The sequence below is a fragment of the Caretta caretta genome, chromosome 2, assembly GCF_965140235.1.
Source record: "Caretta caretta isolate rCarCar2 chromosome 2, rCarCar1.hap1, whole genome shotgun sequence".
Lineage (NCBI taxonomy): Eukaryota > Metazoa > Chordata > Testudines > Cheloniidae > Caretta > Caretta caretta.
The window spans coordinates 111,123,158-111,142,065 of record NC_134207.1 but is presented as its reverse complement, the minus strand read 5'-3'; the positions used below and the strand labels follow the sequence as shown (position 1 = coordinate 111,142,065).

Here is an 18,908-nt window from a genome sequence, read left to right as displayed (position 1 = left end):
AAATAAGTGCCCTGTGCCTCAAGTATGAGTGACAAGGTGGTGAGGTAATATCTTTTATTGGACCAACTTCTGTGGGTGAGAGAGACCAACCTTCAAGCCACACAGCTCTTTCAGGTCTGGGACAGGAACTCAGAGCCTCACAGCAAAATGCAAGGTGGAACAAATTGGTTAGCATAAACAGTTAGCACATACTGTAAAGGAACATTCAAGGTAGAGTGGCCCCTTTACACCTCTGCAGTCATAGGACAAAAAGAGGGGGTTAGTGGATTACAGATTGTTGTAATAAACCATAAATCCAGTGTCTGTTCAGTCCATGATTTTTAGTGTCTAGCAGAGTTATGAATGTAAGCTTCCAGGTTTGTCTTTTGCAAGTGTGCAGGTTTCCTTTGAGGATGAGGACTGATAGGTCCTGCGACTGACATAGCTACAGCTACACTGCATACAATCTAAGGCCAGGTCTACACTACCCGCGGGATTGGCGGGTAGTGATCGATCTATCAGGGATTGATTTATCACGTCTAGTGTAGATATGATAAATCGATCCCTGATCGCTCTGCTGTCGACTCTGGAACTCCACCAGGGTGAGAGGCAGAAGTGGAGCCGACGGGGGAGCGGCGGCCGTCGATCCCGCGCTGCGAGGATGCGAAGTAAGTGATTCTAAGTCGATCTAAGATACGTCGACTTCAGCTACGCTATTCTCGCATCTGAAGTTGCGTATCTTAGATCGATCCGCCCCCCCCCCCCCAGGGTAGACCAGGCCTAAGTGTAAGTGGCATTTAGCAAGGGCCTCACTGAAAACTCACTGAAGTCAATGTGAGTCTTTCCACTGACTTCATTGGGCTTTGGATCTGGCTTCAAATGAAAAGTTTAAATCTTTTACTTTCTTCTTCAGGTTCTGTGAAATCTTTAACCCAATGTGAGAACCCAGTTTCTTTAGCCCAATTTCTAGAACACTCATGTAGCTCCCCATTAGCCATGATACCGGGACAGTTTCACCCACTTCATAACCCTGCTGGTTGATGGAACGGGTCTGAAGGATTCTGGTATTTTCCTCCAAAGATGGTATTTTGTAAAGTGTTTAAAGTATTATTATTTTATATTAAAAAAAATACAAAAACACATTGAGAGGTGAGATTTTTCTATTTAGGTTCTTCTTCAGCCCTCGCCTCTGTGGGATCTGAGCAGCTTCCGGAACTCTCTTAAACAGTGTGACTAACATCCATCACACATAGTTCTTTCTTTTTCCCTTCTGCTGCTACCTGGGGAATCTGTGAGATTTTTGTAAAATAAATATATTAGATGTATACTGTGTTATGTCTCTTAGCAAAGACAGAGTCAAATGCATGTGCTTTGCACTTGAAACACAGGTGGTGGTGGTTGCAGTTTTCTTAGATCCTGCAGGAGTTTGTTCCACGGTCTCTGACTGTCCCCCAAGAAAATTTGGACTTCGCAGGGCCTGAAAAACGAAACACAATGAAAAGTTTTAAGTTATTAGTTTGCTGCTCAGACCTAGGTTACATGAATCATTCAGCACTTATTTCTAAATTTATTTGCATGGTCTTTTTGAAAAACTCTTCGTAAGTCACCTTTCATGTCTTTGGCTATGTCTTCACTGCAAAAAAAGATGTGAGGGTTGACCACAGCTTAACTAACACTAGCACTAACTAAACCACTGTAGAATCCTAGTAGAGATACACTGTGAGGTAAACAGAGACGGTCAACCATGGTCAGGAGCATAGTGTTGACCTTCACCTCATGATAAAATGACAGGTGTTTTGTCTCCACTAGCGCTTTCCAGCAGGATTGCTAACACACCGTTTTTTTTTCTTTTTTTTTTTTGGTCAGTTTATCAAGACTTTGAAGTGTTCTGCACTATGAAGAGAGAGATAGATAGCTATAGATATAGCTAAAAAAGTACAAAGGAGTCAGTGAATGAAAAAGATGACTTATCAAAAAGCACAAATAATGGCTATATTCTTAAAACCACAGCCAGCTATTTTAACTAACTGCTGGTAAAATCATTGTGAAGACAAAGCAGTGTATAGTTTTCATGTGAATTAGTAGGTTGAGTTAAAGACTATAGGCTTCCCAGCCAGGAGTATTCAGTCACACTGCTATAAGGGTGTGCATGGCAGTACGGGAGGGGAGTAAATGTCAGGCCATCTGTTTCTCTAAAGAACTTTCTTGAGGTTTTGTGAAGAGTCAAAACCTATCTTGCCAACCCCCTCATGAAGGTGAATGTGGAAGGGAGTGTCCATGCAGGGAAACTGAGAGGGGTAGTCAGTCTCTCTCTCACTCTCACACACACACACACACACCCCACCCCAGTCGGGGTGATTTCTCTGATGAATTACAGGAAGGGACAAAAATGTTGCTATATGCAATTTGGGGGAGAGGGGTTTGACTTCATGACCTTGAATATGAATATCATCCAAATGTGAATATTAGCTTATTCTCCAGTCCCTGGCAATAGTCCAGGAAAGGAGATATTGTACACAGAATGAGACAGAGAGAGATGTAGCACTTGGTGACATCTACATAGCAGCAGCATTCATGACTGAAGTCAAACAGTGAGGCATCTTGGAAGAAGAAGATAAATGGAGAAGAAAAGAGAGTCAAAACTGAGTTAGTTCAGATAGGGTCGAAAGGGAAGGGATTTGAAGCCTCCCCCCAAAAATGAAAAAGGAAAGGTTAGAAATAACATTCAAAGAAACAGAAGCGAGTATTTAAAAGACACTGGCTTCTTCCTTGGGATTCTATATAGAATAATAAAATGATCAGCACTAAAAGCTGCCCCAATGTGGTGGTATGATGAAAAGGTCTGTGAGGTCCTGTAATCAGAGGAAAGGAGCAGGTCATTCATCATCCAGAGTAGGGCAATCTCAATATAAGACTTAGAATGTGATCCTTGACCAGTTTTATGCTGACTGGACCAAAGCAGGTAATCTTTAAAGTCATATACATAAATAAGCAGAGCCTAAACTGGAGTATGGCATATTCCATTACAACCGAGGCATGTGACCTGGTGTGGAACCATCATTGCACAGAGGTCAGTTCCACCAAAACAATTAGGTCAGTACAGTTCTTTGTAGTCAGTATCTCATGTAACTGTCTAGTAAACATGCTTTTGCAATATGACATAAATATGCTCTATTCAAAGGCTGTGTAAATTGCTTGGAATCTTCCACCAGGCAGAATGCCAACAATGACGAGTGCGCTGATTTCACTGTTACACTTTGAAAGACCGTTCGTAATGAAAATCTCAATAACAATTTTTTTAAATGACTGTCTTGTAGACCATATATTTTAGGTCCCTTTAGACTCTTGATTTTTTTTCTCCAGTCCAGAATAATTGGCTTTGTAGCCTTCCCAAGTCTATCTGTTTGTCTGTCTGTCTGTCTCTCTCATATGCCAACAACTCTGACGCATAGATAATTTATAAAAACAGAGTAGACACTTTTTAATAATTAAGTAATAGATAATGGGAGGGTAGTTTTTTTTCTAGTGATGTACAATGGCTTTGAAGTAGAACAGAGCCCTGTAAGGGTTACATGCCCACGTATTGTATTTAGAAAAAAAAATTGAAGAAAGCTGCTAATATCATAGCATATAATTAACTACTTTAAGCTACTGAATGTTTCTCTTTATTTTGCAGTGAACGTACTTCATCGCAGTCACATGTATGCAGCAGTCCTGTGGCAAAGAGCCAGCTGGTTGCCCCAGACTAATTCACGTAGCATCAACACTGCCTTTTCTCTCCAAATTACAGGGCAAACAATAACAGGTAAAATTAGCCAAGGCGCTAATTATACAGCACAAGTGTGTAAAGGATATAGAATGATAAATGGCAAATGCAGAATATGTTGTGTCATATCATGTAATCTCTCCTGCTGCAGAGCTGAAAAACAAAGGGAGAATGGTGCCTTGTTTGTCTAACATACTCTACATCACAAATTAGAAATCCTTCCTAATTAAGATATTGCTAAATTTCCTTTGTTAACAAATTTTAACAATGTTAATTAGGAGGTTAGAGTGATCATTGTTCATCTAACAAACAATTATGGTGATTTGCACTGTGGTTCTCGGAAACATAAGAGCATCCCAGAGCTGCTTGTCTTTTTACCCCCAGGCTTCTTAAGCTAAGGCAGGGCATCTGGGAATGCTAATGTAGTACGTAGACACTCATTTAGCAGGAGCGTTGCTGGAAAATTATGTCTGCTGTGACAGCATATAACAGTTCAAAACAGCTACAACTGTACGAGGATGATCTAGTCACAGACAGTGCTTGCTAAGGTCACTTAGGCTGTATCTGCACTAGAATTATTTTTAACTTTGCCTTCATTTCACTACCTCCGGTCCATCTCTTTCGGTGGTAGGAACTGTGGGAGCACTAGAGAAGACAGGGCATAGCCATTTTTGCCTTTTGCTCAGAAGCTGCTGGTGAGTGTAGCAACTCAGTCAGGAAGCATCACAAAATGAACCCACAGTTCTCTTTGCAATGCTGGTACCGTGGTTGTACTATTTCTTTGCAACTAAAAGAAACTGGCTAAACCAAAGCAGAAAGTTAATGTCCTGTCTTTGGAGGGGGGCTTAGTTTAGGAATCAGTCTGCTGGTTTCAGACGGCAAGAACTCAATTAAATCTCCATGGTGAGAGGCCTGCAGAGATCAAAGTCTTACCTTGCCACTTAAGCTAATGGCATTTCTGCCACTGACTGAAGTCAGGTGTAGAATTAGGCCCCAAATTAATTTTGAAAATAAATGTCTTGGATGGATAAACATCTGTGCTGAGGAGACTGAACTGCCTGAAAACTGGATTGTAATTTACAATGCTCCAATAACTTTGGCTAGACTAGGCTTATTTGAGAGCTCGCCAACTGTTGCAATGCTACTAGTGGTAGCCACAATTGGGAGCACTAGTATTTCTACAAGCAACCACAATATAAATATTTAATAATAGGCAGGATTCTGGCAACTACAAATCTAATTGTTGCCATGTTCTTTATAGTTGTTCTAAGCAAGACTAGACAACGAGGTGGTGAAAACGTCCGTACGCTTGCTGACACTATGCTCCTAAGGTTGGTATCACCAGTGGAGCAGCATTAGTGGCCATGCCTTGTGGAAGGCTTCCCAGCAAAGTTTAGGGTAGATCCAGCCACTGTGATCCTTGTCATCCCAAAAGCTCTGATCATTGTGGTTAGGGTGTGAAATAAATGAAACTGTTCACACCCCTGAGAGATGTAGTTAAGATAACCTAAGCTCCGGGAGAGACACAACTAGGTCGACTGAAGAATTATTTTATCGACCTAGCTGCCTCCCTCGAGGGGGTAGATTAACTACAGTGATAGAAAACCCCCTTCTATCACTCTAGCTAGTGTTTGCACTATGGGGCTACAATGGCACATCTGCAGTGCCGTGGCTGTACTGCTGTCATATCAGCAGTGTAGATCTGCCCTGATTCCTTACGGTTTGCTCTCTGATTTTACTTTGTCTATTGTAAGAAAGTCTGTTGTTCATCCCTGGTATGAGAAAAGCTCTGCTGTTATGCAATATCAGGGGCTGTTGTTGCACATCGCCAGTTTTTTTTTATTCAAATCACCAAGGTCAGAGCAAATTTTATAGTTCCATTGTCCACCTATAAACTAATACCTTAATTGCCATGTATGCTGCTTTAGTTAAAGATGTGCGTGGCAAATCCTAGGTGAAGGATGGGTGCACAGGACACATCACCAAAATTCTAACTGTGGACTTGAAAAAACATTACAGCTGTGGGTCTGAAAGTATGTTTTCCACGTTGTCTGGGTTAGTGGACAGCATTGATATGTTTAGATCATAAGGATGTAGCTATTTGCCTGTTCCTGATTAATCCCTCCTCTTACTGATTATTATTGACAAAACTGTAGTGTAAACTAACACTAACCTGCTTAGCTCCTGCTAAGTTCTCATCAATATAAATGTATCAGTCCATCAATCAAATTTACATTTATAAAGTGCTCTTCATAGAAGGACCCGAGGATGCAGGAGACAATTAATATAAAGATATAAGTGTTAGTCTTGATTCAGTGAAAAAATTACTCCAATATTTCACAATTTTCTGGTGGAGATTTTACATGGGAGTTTAATTGGATGGGCCTGATTTGTCTTTCCATTAGCCACTAATTTCTATTATTTTTGTGCAAATTTGAGAGCTGATGAAAGTGAAAGACTAATAGTACTGGTTGGTGTCAGGGTTTATGCATGCTTCCCCTGCACAGCTCTGTCAATGCACCTCATTCCTGGCCTGCAACTCCCTTCTGATGGTTGTAGATCTCTCTCTTGTGAAAGCTTCCAGTTGTTCTAAAATGAATAGTGATTTTGTGTGAGGTTTTTGGCCAGAAGAAAGTAGGATAAGGCCATTCATCTTTCTGTGTGTGACCGAGGTCAGAATTCAACACAGATCTTTAGAATAGAAAGGTGAATGCATTAACACATTGCTTTCTAGTTCTCAACTAAGTGGGAAAGATCAATTTTCAAAGCTGGGAGCCCAGAGTTGGATTCCTAAAATCATGTTTAGATGTGTAAGTGGATATTCAGGTGCTTCAGGGCCCATTTACAAGTCTACTTGCTAAATCAATTTCACCGAACTTTAAGTACCCACATGTGAAAACTGTGTGCACACTTGGTTATGTTTTTGAGTACATTTTCATCATGGTGCACAAAAATTGTATTATCCTTTATATTATGGACTATTATTGTCAGATGTAGGTGTTTAAATCAAATGTGGTTTGAGCTCTACAGGCACATATGGACTCTGTAAACTGACTTCCATTGTGTACCTTTAAAAACATGACCAAACCAATTTTTGTAACAATGTCCGTTCTGTTGCTGTGACTTTGCTGTATTCCACATTTCAGCCAAGTGAGATTTCTTTTTTCATAACTTTTTTCATTCCTGCAAACAGGGACCATTACAAAGGAAATGCTGGCACCATGTTGACTGTGGTGGTATGGATGGGCTAAAATTCGAGGAATGCTTGCGCCCAGGAGGTATCTGTTAGCCTGAGACACCACTGAGGTATTGCATATCTACCATATGCTGATGTTCGCATAAATACTCCTGGAAGTACTGCTGCTGGAGCTCATTGTGTCTGGTACCATTGCGCGTCCCTGAAGTATAGTCTAGTGAATTGGATGTTCTGAGGAGCTGCAGGAGCTCAGCCGGCAGGTAAAGGCTAACGTATCATCCTGCCCTTTGGGTGGTCACTTCTACAGTATTGCCCACCCCAGATGCTCAAAAATCATGAGTCAGGCTCACCAGAAATCATGAGATTTGCTTTAAAATCATGAGATGATGTAAAAATAATAATTAGGCATTCTTTTTATTTGCCTTCGGCTTTTTGAGCCTTTAGGGTGCACTGGGTTCACATTTCTCCACAGCCTTGAGGGCTAGAAACTTATTTTTTCTTGAAGAATGAAGGCTGAGATCATCACATATCCACCTGACTCCAGGAGCTGGGGCTTTAAGGAAAACAATAATTATCACGAGAGTCATGACAAAATCATGAGAATTGACAGCACTGCTTCTGTCATTAATCAGTAGTAATCGATGTGGTGAATGAGGGAGGCAACCTAGTGACAGAGGATGTGGAAAAAGCTAATGTACTCAATGCTTTTTTTGCCTCTGTTTTCACTAACAAGGTCAGCTCCCAGACTGCTGCGCTGGGCATCGCAAAATGGGGAAGAGATGGCCAGCCCTCTGTGGAGATAGAGGTGGTTAGGGACTATTTAGAAAAGCTGGACGTGCACAAGTCCATGGGTCCGGACGAGTTGCATCTGAGAGTGCTGAAGGAATTGGCGGCTGTGATTGCAGAGCCATTGGCCATTATCTTTGAAAACTCGTGGCGAACGGGGGAAGTCCCGGATGACTGGAAAAAGGCTAATGTAGTTCCAATCTTTAAAAAAGGGAAGAAGGAGGATCCTGGGAACTACAGGCCAGTCAGCCTCACCTCAGTCCCTGGAAAAATCATGGAGCAGGTCCTCAAAGAATCAATCCTGAAGCACTTGCATGAGAGGAAAGTGATCAGGAACAGCCAGCATGGATTCACCAAGGGAGGGTCATGCCTGACTAATCTAATCGCCTTTTATGATGAGATTACTGGTTCTGTGGATGAAGGGAAAGCAGTGGATGTATTGTTTCTTGACTTTAGCAAAGCTTTTGACACGGTCTCCCACAGTATTCTTGTCAGCAAGTTAAGGAAGTATGGGCTGGATGAATGCACTATGAATGGGTAGAAAGCTGGCTAGATTGTCGGGCTCAACGGGTAGTGATCAATGGCTCCATGTCTAGTTGGCAGCCGGTATCAAGTGGAGTGCCCCAAGGGTCGGTCCTGGGGCCAGTTTTGTTCAATATCTTCATAAATGATCTGGAGGATGGTGTGGATTGCACTCTCAGCAAATTTGAGGATGATACTAAACTGGGAGGAGTGGTAGATACGCTGGAGGGGAGGGATAGGATACAGAAGGACCTAGACAAATTGGAGGATTGGGCCAAAAGAAATCTGATGAGGTTCAATAAGGATAAGTGCAGGGTCCTGCACTTAGGACGGAAGAACCCAATGCACAGCTACAGACTAGGGACCGAATGGCTAGGCAGCAGTTCTGCGGAAAAGGACCTAGGGGTGACAGTGGACGAGAAGCTGGATATGAGTCAGCAGTGTGCCCTTGTTGCCAAGAAGGCCAATGGCATTTTGGGATGTATAAGTAGGGGCATAGCGAGCAGATCGAGGGACGTGATCGTCCCCCTCTATTCGACATTGGTGAGGCCTCATCTGGAGTACTGTGTCCAGTTTTGGGCCCCACACTTCAAGAAGGATGTGGATAAATTGGAGAGAGTCCAGCGAAGGGCAACAAAAATGATTAGGGGCCTGGAACAATGAGTTATGAGGAGAGGCTGAGAGAGCTGGGATTGTTTAGCCTGCAGAAGAGAAGAATGAGGGGGGATTTGATAGCTGCTTTCAACTATATGAAAGGGGGTTCCAAAGAGGATGGCTCTAGACTGTTCTCAATGGTAGCAGATGACAGAACGAGGAGTAATGGTCTCAAGTTGCAGTGGGGGAGGTTTAGATTGGATATTAGGAAAAACTTTTTCACTAGGAGGGTGGTGAAACACTGGAATGCGTTACCTAGGGAGGTGGTAGAATCTCCTTCCTTAGAGGTTTTTAAGGTCAGGCTTGACAAAGCCCTGGCTGGGATGATTTAACTGGGAATTGGTCCTGCTTCGAGCAGGGGGTTGGACTAGATGACCTTCTGGGGTCCCTTCCAACCCTGATATTCTATGATTCTATGGTGTACCTACAGTATCTCTCTGGCCATTGTCTCCTATTGAATGCTTAAGCTAGGCCTCTCTCCATACATGAGGCCTGGACGACATCAAAAGAGAGTAAACCAGGGCAGAAAGGCCGCTGACTGTTTCGAAAGAAGGGAGAAGCAGAGCCAAGGTGTGACATGTTCACTCCTCTCTGACAATCTGTTGGTCCCTTCATGCACTTACTATATGATTTGGAGCTCCATGATTCTGGGAGAAGGTGGAAAAGAGAGGAAGAGGCAGGGAACAGCCGTTTTTCCTGGTTTGCTCCCCTTTTGACTGACTGACTGAACCTACTAAAAAGTGAGGAATTGAATGCTGCTAATGGTAACTATGTCTGTCCCCCCTCATGGCTACACAGAAACGCCACAGAGTTGGGAGCAAAAGTGCTGTAGCTACTCAGGGCATGGCTACACTTGCAGATGTAGAGCACTTTGAGTTAAACCAGCCTTTGTAGAGCGCAGTAGGGAAAGCGTTGCAGTCTGTCCACACTGACAGCTTCAAGCACACTGGCGTGGCCACATCAGCAGCTCTTGCAATGGCCACAGAGAGCAGTACATTGTGGTAGCTATCCAGCATGCAAGTGGCTGCAACATGCTTTTCAAATGAGGTGGGGTGGGGTGGGGTGGAGTGTGACAGGGAGTGTGTTGTGTGTATGTGGGGGGAGAGAGAGTGCGTTTTGGGGGGGCTGAGAGCATGTCAGCATGCTGTCTTGTAAGTTCAGACAATAGCAGAAAACCCCCTTCCCCCCCAGCCTCTCTCTCTCTCACACAGCATTCCACGCTAATGGTTGCTTTGTCCCGGAGCAGGTAAGCAGCCGGCTGTCAGAAACAGATCTTTCAAAGGGCATAGCCGCATTCCTGCAGCAATTCCAAAAGAATGAGAAGAGTGGCCACTTGACTTAAGGGGATTATAGGACCTTTCCGGAGGCTGATCAGAGCGCAGTAATGCAACACCACGTTCACACTGACGCCTGGGCGTTTCAGCCAACGCGCAACAAGCATTAATCTTCTCGCCGAGGTGGAGTACCAGGAGCGCTCTAGCCGTGGGGTCAGAGCGCTCTACGTGCCTTGCCAGTGTGGACAGGTACTGAGCTAGGGTACCCGGGGATGCTTTAATGCGCTCTAACTCGCAAGTGTAGCCAAGCCCTCAGGCTCTACAATTAGTGGTGCTTCATAACCTCTACCTCTTCCCTTCACCTTGCCACACCTCCATCTCATGGAGAATAGACTGACTGGCTCTTCATGATTTGAAACCTACAGAGATTCCTTATTGCTTTTTTCCTATCACAAGGGTGTTCCTGTGGTTTTGGAGAGTATAGGTCTAAAAGATTTACTTCACTATTTTGGAGGATTGAGAGAATCTCCAATTTCCCTCTTTGGGGTGACACATCCACTCCCTTTTGTCCACACTCTTGACATAACATAAATGTGCATTAAACTGAGGTGCATTTACGCATGTTATGCTAAATGAAGTCTGTGGTATCGCAGTATTTGGATACTACAGCAATTGGCGCTATTTAAATACTATCGGTGATAGAAAAATTGGCTAGGTAGCTTCCTAGATGAACAGAAACGTCCTGAGACCGTCAATATCACTTACGGCAGCATTGTGCATGGCTGTCATGCAATATCACACAAACATCTCGCCAATATTAACTGGGATTAGTTGTTTCTGTTAGAACCAACTAGTCATCCAGAGAATGAGTAAAACGATTGGCCCAAATAACTACTGCACGACACGGCGTTTTGCGATAACTCTTTGATTCTTGGTTGATTCCCAGATGGGGTATAAATAAGGAAAATGTGGGGAAAAGGTAGGCTTTAGAGCTGTTTTACAGAGACATGTTGAGAAATGATAGAGAAAATTCTAGCAAACATGCGAGATTTGTTTTCTTAAGCAGCTGTAGATAAATATAATGTAAGGAATATAAATGAGCCATTTGCCATATGTAGAGCGATCTACCTCTCTGTCTGAAGTAAATCCTTTCATCAATGGCAAGGATACCTAGTGCACAGAAAAGGCATTGTTTTATGTTACATTTAAGTCTAGATACATAAATAAATCAACTTTGAAATACAACGAACCAGACCTCAAACACACAGTCATGTTATTTCCTCTCCTGTTTTCTTCTCTCTCTTATCTCTGAGGGCTTCTACTTGTGAAAACACTTGGGGCAATCTTGTTGACTGAAATACTGGTATTTTATATTGCTATGAATTTATGAGGGGATAATTAGCTCCTTATTCCTCCCAAGTGATGCTGCTCCTCTTCTCTTTCTACTCTCCTCTATTTCATCTAACCCATCTTTCCTCTGCTATCTTCCTTTCTCCGCCCCTACTTCCCCCTTTTTGCCACTATTTTTATCTCCACAGACCCCACAGTTGCTTCTCTCCCTTCTTTATACCTGTCTACATCTCAACTTGCAGTATTGCTTTCACTCACTACTTCTCACCTCTTCCTTAGTTTCCCTTGTTATCCCGTTCCCAGTCTGCTTCTGTCTCTTCTTCTGTTTCTGTATCTGTCTTTCTTTTTCTTTGCCCTTTTCTGCTCTTTCATCTTCCTTCTGTCATTCATGTTTATAAGATCTAGCCAAAGGCCAGCTGCCTCCTCAGAGCGGATGATCACTTTAGGAAGCCCCCTACTTAGTTTTATGGATGATGGGCTTCCTGGCATCAGCCCAAAGGTACAGATAAATATTAGGCATTCCAAAGACTGAAAATTAAAACACAGCATGCAAATATTCAATCCACAGTATTATTATGCAAATTGTCACCTAGTGGCTCATCTTATCAAGAAAATCTTCCTGCACCATCACAGTTGTCTTCCACCTTTAAAATCTTGGTCACTGCCTAGTTTTCAATTGTAAAGCAATTTGTTAAGTAACAAATATTCCTAATAACTCTACTCTAAATGAGACACACCTGTGTCATTTTTCAGTCCAGTTTTCAGACTTGATTGCCTAAAGTAAGGCACCCGACTCTAAATTTGAATGCTCAAATAGGCATTTAGGCACTCAAATGCCCATTTTAAGCACCTAAATACCAATCTGAGCACTCAAATATGTAAATAGGCACCCTCACCTAGGTGATCAAATTTAAAATTTTGTTCCATATCATTTAGTGCAATTACATTACAGTTCTGTCAGATCTCTTGCCAGAATTACGGATGTCGAAATATCATTTTGCCTGTGAAGCATCTGCTACTTCAGAGAACCCACTTAATGCATGGAATTTATTACTTAGACAAGCACTGGGGAGTATATCCTACTGCTAAATTTCTATGCTACCCCAGCTATCTGAAGAGGATCCATTTGCTGTTTAGAGTGCCTCACCAGTGGGATGCCCACAGAAAGCATCAGGGATACTGCTGGCCAGGTAAGAGTGACTGGGAAGTTTATCTAGAGAGGCAATCTCAGGGTTTTTCTTCACTGCAAAACTAACTCGAGTTATAACTGGGGTGTTGCCCCAACTCGAGTCCCATCTTCACATAAGTGAGTCCCTGTCACTTGAGTGTGGTGATACTTGTAACTCGAGTTGTCTGTCCCATCAGGGGCTATTGGCTACAACTCAAGTGAGCACAATTTTTCAGCTGCTAACACAGCCACTTTGTAGTGTGGACAAAGGCTAGTATCACTCAAGTGCCAGTAGTCCTTCAATGCCTTCCCACAATTCCTCCTGTGTACCCAAAAAGGACAGATAAGTTCTTCCAAAACATACTGGAAAGAATTTATAGGGTGTCGCAGCTGACTGCAGTGCAAAGAACCATGGGATGTGTCCCCAGGAGTCTTAGCACCACTCCTGAGTGAGTGCAGCGCCAGTGTAAACAAAGTAGCTTGAGAGTTATTTGAGGTTGACCTCTCACTTGAGCTAGGCTAACTTGAAAGGAGCAACTTGAATGTAAGGGCAGGTCTACACTGAAATGCTGCACTGGTGCAGCTGCGTTTCTGTAGCACTTCAGTAAAGACACTACCTGCGGCCACGGGAAGGCGTAAGTACTCTCTGGTATGTACCTCTGTGAGAGTCAGTAGCTAAGTCAACAGGAGAAGCCCTCACATCGACATAGCACTATCTATACGGGCTTAGGTTAGTATAATTACATCTCTCAGAGGTGTGGATTTATCACATCCCTGAACGACATCGATATACCAATGTAAGTTTATAGAGTAGACCTGCCCTAAATAACTCAAGTGACTCTGCAGTGAACACATACCCACGTTGACTTCACTAGAATGAGGCACATGCATAGGTATGTTCATCAATCAGGGCCTGAAGATGCCCTCTCTCTGGACACCTCCTAATTACACCCTTTTTTTTTATGTGACCTTTACTTAAATGAGACTACCTGTGCTTGAATTTAGGCACATGCCAAGAACCTTGGTGAATCAAGGACTTGGAGAAGAGTGGTGTTAGAAGGTCCCTGCTCCTCAATTCCCTGGGGGGGGAAAAAATAAAGTTAACTCTGGCTTACACTAGCACTACCTTCACTTTAAGAAATGTTTTGTTTTGTTTGCTGGACTTGCTGGAATTACATTGTAAAATTCCATAAAACTGGCAACTACTTCTGGTACACATGCAAGGCAAAAGTGTATCCAAGAAAGGCAGAATAAGAGAACCCTGTCAGAAAACAGTCTTGAGTGAACATGCAGCTACCATTTGCAACTTAAGGACAAAAAAGCCACCAGCTTGTGAGAGAGCTCCAAAGGAAGCTATAAAATGCACGTCAATAGCACATTTAATAAAACATTATCGAAAGCTCTTGCTGAATTACTTACAATAATAGGGAAATATGCAGGTATTTGTGCTTGAAAGCAATCATATTCTTTGTTTCACAGCTTAATGGAACTTGCATCCCAGAGTACCCAATGGACCAATTTAAATCACAATAAGGAGCCGACTTTCAGCTCACAAAAACAAGGAAATAGACAGTTATGGCTTAAATCTGGTGTGACACCCTGACTTTAACTGAGACTGCTGTGCCAATAAACAGAAGTGCGATTTAAAGCCTGCCTTTGTCAACCAGGAGTGTTAGACATCACTGTGAAATTTCAGGTTTTGTGGGGTTAATTGCACAACTCTTTGCTTTGCTTTAACGAGCTGGTTTGTAGCTGAAGAATTGTGATTTCCTTTGTTTCTTTTGTTGGGACCAAGGTAGTTTAAGGGGGAACATTAGCCATTTAATTATGAGTGTAGAAGTGAAGACTTGCTGTTGAAATTAGTCATTAGAAACTTTGTATAAAATGTGATCTTTTTAATCCACAGATGCAAGACCACAGTGTCTCCTGCAAGAGCCTGTCCAGACGTGTCTATTATATGAAGTATTACACAGTATTATTTTTATCTCACAGGTCATTTCATGGTGCTAGGATGGAAAGGAGAAAAGAGAGCTCAACGGGGTGGAGGAGAAGCTGAGGACGGAGGGATGGAAGCAGAAGTCTAAGTGGGTGAGAAATGGGGGGAAAAGTAGTGAGCCTGGGAACCTTAGGAATGGGAGGTCAAAGTGCTGGGAGGGCCTAGATGAAATGTACAGCATGGGGCTCTGCTATGACCCTCAGATAGGGAGACCAAAACTGAACATAGTATCCTAGATGAGGGCATATAATTAATTCATATAATAGAGCTACAGTATTTTTCTATATTTTTCACCATCCCATTCCTTACACAACTGAATGTTTTTGTTTGTTTGTTTGTTCTTTCTTACTGCTACTGCACATTAAAGAGAGGTTTTCACTGAGGGTTGATCTACACTGGGAATTTACATCAGCATAGCTACCTCTCTCAGGGGTGTGAAAAATCCACCCCCTGAGAGACATAGCTCTCTCAACCTAATCCCCTGTATAAACAAAGCAAGGTTGGTGAACGAATTCTTCTGTTGACCTCACTAGTGCCTCACAAGGAGATAGATTACCTAGGCTAATGTCTACAGTAGGGGAGGGAAAACTACGGCCTGCAGGCCGTATCCGTCCCGTCAGGGCTTTTAATCTGGCCCGCGGGATTGCCAGCCCTGTGGCATGGCGGGGATAAGGCAGGCTCCCTGCCCTGGCCTGGCTGGCACCATGTCCCTGTGGCCCCTGGGGGTGGGGGGAAGGAGAAGAGGGCTCCGTGCACTGCCCTCTCCTGGAGGCACCATCCCCCGCAGCTCCCATTGGCTGGGAATGGGGAACTGCAGCCAATGGGAGCTGTGGGGGTGGTACCCACAGGCGAGGGCTGCATGTGGTGGAGCCGCCTGCTCCACCCGACCCCCAGGAGCCACTGCCAGATGATGCTGGCCAGTTCCGGGAGCGGTGCAGGGGCCAGGGCAGGCAGGGAGCCTGCCTTAGCCCTGCTGCGCCATGGGGCTCGAAATCCCGCGGGTCGGATTGAAAGCCCTGACAGGCTGGATCCGGCCTGTGGGCTGTAGTTTGCCCTCCCCTGACTTAAGATCATACTTAGTCCCATTGACTTCAGAGAGACTTCAGCATAGTAGTCTAGTCAAGGGCAAACATGGATAAATGGAGTTTACCCACTTCTCATTTGGAGAATATAGAGTTTAGGTTCGTTTATCCACTTTTTTTTTTTTTTTAAACCACGACACCACTGCTTAAACCCATGCTTAACGTTAAGCACAGTCCCTGAATTGGGATTTTCTGAATTGGAGCCTCAGGGAGTAATCACAAGTCTGATGGGGAGAATTATTTATTTCATTTTGGATTTCCTTCCTTGAGAGTGGGTTGTTTTTTTTTTAAAAAAAAACTTCACATTTTCGATTCACTGTTGAAGGACTTGGGTGCTATTGTACTACAAATGATAAAGCTAAAGGATTTGAACTATAGGATTTATGTAGGGCAGATATAGCAACACAGAGATAACTAAATACAGGCTATCTGCTTCAGAAGTATCAGCAGAATGACCTGCAGCATGTGCTCCTGTTGTATTATTTTGATGAGCCCCTCCTTTTCTTCCTCACCTCTTCTGTATTTCTTTGCTTTAGTTCTAATTATTTGAAGCTCATATGATATATGGGCTTCCAATAATTAGAACTAGTGTAAGGAACCACAGAAAGGAGATTTATGCCAGTGGAATACAAAGAGCCTTCTGACGGTATAATTTTTCTCTTTGGACTTTGAAATCCGTTTCTGCTGTCTCCACTCTAACAGAGCTATATCATTTTAGTCCACATAATTGTATTCCCCCTTTTCTTAGACAAGCAATGGCCTAAGCCCTTATTAAGTAACAGATCAAATGTCAAAGTTCTGTTGTAAATCAACAGGGAGCCTGTAACAAGTGAGGGTGAGAGGAAGCAGGGGGAGCAGGCAGTCAAAGACAGGAATAAGATTTGTTGCCAAGTTATTAGAAATGAATGCTTTAAAGACAAGCCTGCTCAAACTTTCCTTGGGACAATTTAGTAACAATAACAACATTGCATTACTTCTGCCTTGTCCCCGGGCCAGGCCAAGCCTGTCATCTGGAAATAAAGCTAAAACCTCCCTGACTTGTGCAAGTGTTAGGGAGGGAATCTCATCTGCTGCTAAATTGCTTGTGAAAAAGTATAAATATTTTAAGCCAAATAAGTAAATACATGTTAAGGACATCTCCCATAGGTTTTGCTAAGAAAGCACATCTGAAGAGAATGTTATCAGCCCTCTTTCCTTTTGCTTACTTCCTTGACAACTTCTTGTAAACTTTGTAAGTATTATCCTGACTTGCCCTTTCATAAAATTTCACAACTGATATCACGGTTTCTTCCCAATGAGCCTAATGTGGGGCTTATGTTCTGCTTGTGAAGCATTTGTACTGATTCAGCTTTAAAAATGATTCTTGTGTTGACATCTGATGACAGTCAAAGATGAACTACAAAGCAACACTGAAGTTAAACCTAGATTTCTATTATGAATATCCCCACTCTGTGTGTGAGAGAGTACTCAGCACAGAAATAAATTTGTACTGGCTTTTGGAAAACATGTTTACTGATTTATTTTCACATTCTTCTGTGGAATCCTCTTGGTACTTCCCAGTTCAGTGGCAATATCCCAGACTGAGACATCACAAATATCAGAAGTCTCATTGAAAATTTATATATATAAAAATTAAGCTGGGGTAACAGTTAATGTTGAAGGAAATTATACTAAAACTACCAATACTTTTGCTGAGCAGAAGTTGGGGACAATTTGCTTACCACAAAAAAAGGAATGATTAAGTTCTGTGCCTAGCATCATTCTGATATCCATTCTACTCCTTTCTGCCCTGGTATTCCTTCTTGGGTTTTTTTAGACTGCCGGCTCTTCAGGACAGGGACCATGGCTTCTAATGTTGTCGTACAAAACCTAGTACAATGTGATTTTGATTCTGTCTGGGGCCTCTACGCACTACAGGAATACAAATAGTTAATAATAATATCACAGAGAAGAAACAGGTGTTTTAAAAGGTGAGTTAAAACACCTTATTTCTCAACTGAAAGTCCTACACATCCTGCTTTGTACATGATACTTGGCACAGCAACATGGCTACCTTTTTGCTTTGCACATCACTTCAAAAGTCTGTGCTCTTTGTGCTACATGGACATAACTAGTGAGAAACGAATGTCTTGTCTACACTATAGCAAGTGACGCTGACGATTAAAAATCGCTATAATTACATTGCTTGTGCATGTTCACACAATGCTCCTTCTGTCAGCAGAGCACATCCACGGTCGGTGCTCTAGCATCAGTAGTGAGAACCGTGAACTGTGGGTAGCTATCCCACTGTGCTAGTCGCCACCTTCTGCAGCTAGGTGTTGTGGGAAGGCGCAATGGATCAAAGTGCATCATGCCTGAGGGCTCAACATCCCATGATGCAGGTTTTTCTGTCCCATCATTCCATGGACTGCATTTCACAGCATTTTCAATGGCCCCTGTTTACTGTGCGCCCGCCATCTCTGAGTGAAAGGTTGGATCCTCCACTGCTGTCTGCTGTTGTGATCACTGTTATGACCAGCTGCTATGTATTCATGCAGTATATCACAAGCATCCAAGCTGAACAGGAATCAGAGGTGCCTGGCCTGCTCTGTGCCAGGAAAACAAACAACACCAGATTACTTTTGCCATTCAAGGAGTAGCTGCACACAGTGGACTGTCGCTATTGGGCTTGAGAAACAAGTACTCAGTGGTGGGATCGCATTGTTATGCAGGTCTGGCTGCAGAACTTTCAGATGTGGAAAGCCGCCTTCCTGGGAGTGTGTGTGGAGCTTGCCCCAGCACTACAGTGCAAGGACACCAAAATGAGAGGTGCCCTCTTGGTGGAAAAGTGCATGACGATCACTGTATGGAAGCTGGCAACTCCAGACTGTTACCATTCAGTCACAAATCAGTTTGGAGTCGGGAAGTCCACTGTTGGGGCTGCGTTAACGCAAGTGTGCAGGGCCATTAATTGCCTCCTACTACAAAGGACTGTGACCCTTGGAAATGTGCATGAAATAGTGGATTGCTTTGCGGCATTGGGATTCCCTACATGTGGCGGGGCAATAGGTGGCATGCATATCCCAATTTTGGTCCTGGACTGTTTTGTGAAGAAGTACATCAATAGAAAGGGGTTATTTCTCTATGTTTTTGCAG

General features: G+C 43.1%; 1 long non-coding RNA gene across 2 annotated transcripts in view; it reads left to right on the top strand.

Annotated features, from left to right (window-relative positions):
* Positions 1 to 18,908, top strand: part of LOC125630966 (uncharacterized) — a 97,415-nt gene that overhangs the window by 26,295 nt on the left and 52,212 nt on the right. Inside the window, exons 3-5 of one of the 2 annotated variants that reach the window (XR_012666733.1) lie at positions 3,656 to 3,784; positions 6,939 to 7,201; positions 14,688 to 14,783. This is a non-coding gene — a long non-coding RNA (uncharacterized LOC125630966). The remainder of the gene's footprint in view (positions 1 to 3,655; positions 3,785 to 6,938; positions 7,202 to 14,687; positions 14,784 to 18,908) is intronic. The other variant, XR_007354838.2, reaches the window with a different exon arrangement.